Below are 3379 nucleotides of genomic sequence, written 5' to 3' on the forward strand. Positions count from 1 at the left end.
CACCAGTATAGATCTCAATGTCTCCAGCAGGCACCAGTAGAAATCTCAGTGTCCCCAGCAGGCACCAGTAGAAATCTCAATGCCCCCAGCAGTCACTAGTAGAGATCTCAGTGTCCCCAGCAGTCACCAGTAGAGATCTCAGTGTCCCCAGCAGGCACCAGTAGAGATCTCAACTCCCCCAGCAGGCACCAGTATAGATCTCGATGTCTCCAGCAGTCACCAGTAGAGATCTCAACTTCCCCAGCAGGCACCAGTATAGATCTCAATATCTCCAGCAGTCACCAGTAGAGATCTCAATGTCTCCAGCAGTCACCAGTAGAGATCTCAACTTCCCCAGCAGGCACCAGTATAGATCTCAACTCCCCCAGCAGGCACCAGTAGAGATCTCAATGCCCCCAGCAGTCACCAGTATAGATCTCAATGTCTCCAGCAGGCACCAGTAGAAATCTCAGTGTCCCCAGCAGGCACCAGTAGAAATCTCAATGCCCCCAGCAGTCACTAGTAGAGATCTCAGTGTCCCCAGCAGTCACCAGTAGAGATCTCAGTGTCCCCAGCAGGCACCAGTAGAGATCTCAACTCCCCCAGCAGGCACCAGTATAGATCTCGATGTCTCCAGCAGTCACCAGTAGAGATCTCAACTTCCCCAGCAGGCACCAGTATAGATCTCAATATCTCCAGCAGTCACCAGTAGAGATCTCAATGTCTCCAGCAGTCACCAGTAGAGATCTCAACTTCCCCAGCAGGCACCAGCATAGATCTCAATATCTCCAGCAGTCACCAGTAGAGATCTCAGTGTCCCCAGCAGTCACCAGTAGAGATCTAAGTGTCCCCAGCAGTCACCAGTAGAGATCTCAACTTCCCCAGCATGCACCAGTAGAGATCTCAGCGCCCCCAGCATGCACCTGTAGAGATCTCAGTGCCCCCGGCAGTCACCAGTATAGATCTCATTGTCTCCAGCAGTCACCAGTAGAGATCTCAATGTCTCCAGCAGTCACCAGTAGAGATCTCAGTTCCCCAAGCAGGCACCAGTAGAGATCTCAGTGTCCCCAGCAGTCACCAGTAGAGATCTCAATGCCCCCAGCAGTCACCAGTCGAGATCTCAATGCCCCCAGCAGTCACCAGTAGAGATCTCAATGCCCCAAGCAGGCACCAGTAGAGAGCTCAATGCCCCCAGCATGCACCAGTAGAGATCTCAGTATCCCAAGCAGGCACCAGTAGAGAACTCAATGCCCCCAGCAGTCACCAGTAGAGATCTCAGTGTCCCCAGCAGGCACCAGTAGAAATCTCAGTGTCCCCAGCAGGCACCAGTAGAAATCTCAATGTCCCGAGCAGTCACCAGTATAGATCTCAATGTCTCCAGCAGTCACCAGTAGAGATCTCAACTCCCCCAGCAGTCACCAGTAGAGATCTCAACTCCCCCAGCAGTCACCAGTAGAGATCATAATGTCCCCAGCAGTCACCAGTAGAGATCTCAACTTCCCCAGCAGGCACCAGTATAGATCTCAACTCCCCCAGCAGGCACCAGTAGAGATCTCAAAGTCCCGAGCAGTCACCAGTATAGATCTCAATGTCTCCAGCAGTCACCAGTAGAGATCTCAACTTCCCAAGCAGGCACCAGTAGAGATCTCAACTCCCCCAGCAGGCACCAGTAGAGATCTCAATGTCCCGAGCAGTCACCAGTATAGATCTCAATGTCTCCAGCAGTCACCAGTAGAGATCTCAACTCCCCCAGCAGGCACCAGTAGAGATCTCAATGTCCTGAGCAGTCACCAGTATAGATCTCAATGTCTCCAGCAGTCACCAGTAGAGATCTCAACTCCCCCAGCAGTCACCAGTAGAGATCTCAATGTCTCCAGCAGTCACCAGTAGAGATCTCAATGTCTCCAGCAGTCACCAGTAGAGATCTCAATGTCCCCAGCAGGCACCAGTAAAGATCTCAATGCCCCCAGCAGTCACCAGTAGAGATTTAAATGCCCCCAGCAGTCACCAGTAGAGAACCGCGCCCAGCAGGCACCAGTAGAGATCGCAATGTCTCCAGCAGTCACCAGTAGAGATCTCAATGTCTCCAGCAGTCACCAGTAGAGATCTCAATGTCCCCAGCAGGCACCAGTAAAGATCTCAATGCCCCCAGCAGTCACCAGTAGAGATTTAAATGCCCCCAGCAGTCACCAGTAGAGATCTCAATGTCTCCAGCAGTCACCAGTAGAGATCTCAACTCCACAGCAGTCACCAGTAGAGATCTCAATGTCCCCAGCAAGCACCAGTAGAGATCTCAATGCCCCCAGCAAGCACCAGTAGAGATCTCAATGCCCCCAGCAGTCACCAGTAGAGATCTCAATGTCTCCAGCAGACATCAGTATACCAGGAACCATTGCAACAGGAGAAAGGGCTGGCCGATGACAGAGATTATCTCCCCACTGGGCTGGCCGCTCGTCTTCTGCCTGCCACTCTGCACTAAAAGGACAGCTTCTGTGGGCCCCTGTAAATTATGGGGCCCAGGGCAGTTGCCCCTTTTGCCCTTCGGTAAAGATCCTCTGGTGTGGTGATGTGTAGCAGTAGCCTGAAGAGCGATAAAGTCTGAAAAAGTATTTACCCCATCCTGGTTTCCTCTATTATTGCACATTTTGACTTTTGTAATTTATTTGCGGCAACCAAGGCCAGCTGGCGCTGTGTGAAAAAGTAATTGCACCCCTTCCATTTAATAACCTGTCTATGAATCCATTGATTATCCCTTTTTCTCATGGTAGAGGAGGAAGTTTATCCCACCCCTCCATCCAAAATGGCTTTACTACAAAATACTGACTGGCGTTCTAACAGGAAATGAACCGCAAATGTCTGCGAATAGCTGCGACCGGGAAGCCTGTACAAAGCAATGGCAGGCTGATGGCGGTCACAGCAGTTCGCACAATAGACTCTATTTTAGTTTGACATTTATTGTTTACCTTCTGTTGTTTTATTTGATAAGAATACTTCTATTGTGCCGACAAGTTTAATACCTTTGAATACAAGTTTTATTTTTATCATACTTTTTAATATGTTTCTTTGCAGCTTAACAAAATAGGAGTCTTTAAATGGTGCGGGGAAATATTTGGGGTCCAAACAGACCCCTGACATTTCCCTTTTAAAATAGAAAACAAATTGAGGACACCAAATCCTCAATTTCTTTTTCAGCAGCTTCAGCGAATGGGAAGCACTCACTACAGAGGCTCCTCCCATTCATATTTACTATCACCAGGTTCTGAATGGGGAGGAGACTCTGTAGCGACTGCTTCTCCCCATTGGTGAAATCTTGAATGAACAGGCAGTTATGTAAATCACAGCCTGCTCATTCATAACTGGGGACACGTAGCACTATGTGTCCCCAGTTATTTACAAACAC

General features: G+C 49.6%; 1 long non-coding RNA gene across 1 annotated transcript; it reads right to left on the bottom strand.

The window, feature by feature from the left end:
- Nucleotides 1-80: 80 nt before the first annotated feature.
- LOC108797922 lies at nucleotides 81-2001 on the bottom strand. Its single transcript, XR_001941915.1, has 2 exons — nucleotides 361-2001; nucleotides 81-235 (listed from the first exon to the last, which is right to left on the bottom strand). It is a non-coding gene; the product is annotated as an uncharacterized LOC108797922 (long non-coding RNA).
- Between the last annotated feature and the right edge of the window lie 1378 nt (nucleotides 2002-3379).

This window comes from Nanorana parkeri, unplaced genomic scaffold, assembly GCF_000935625.1.
Source record: "Nanorana parkeri isolate BGI_ZX_2015 unplaced genomic scaffold, ASM93562v1 scaffold1367, whole genome shotgun sequence".
Lineage (NCBI taxonomy): Eukaryota > Metazoa > Chordata > Amphibia > Anura > Dicroglossidae > Nanorana > Nanorana parkeri.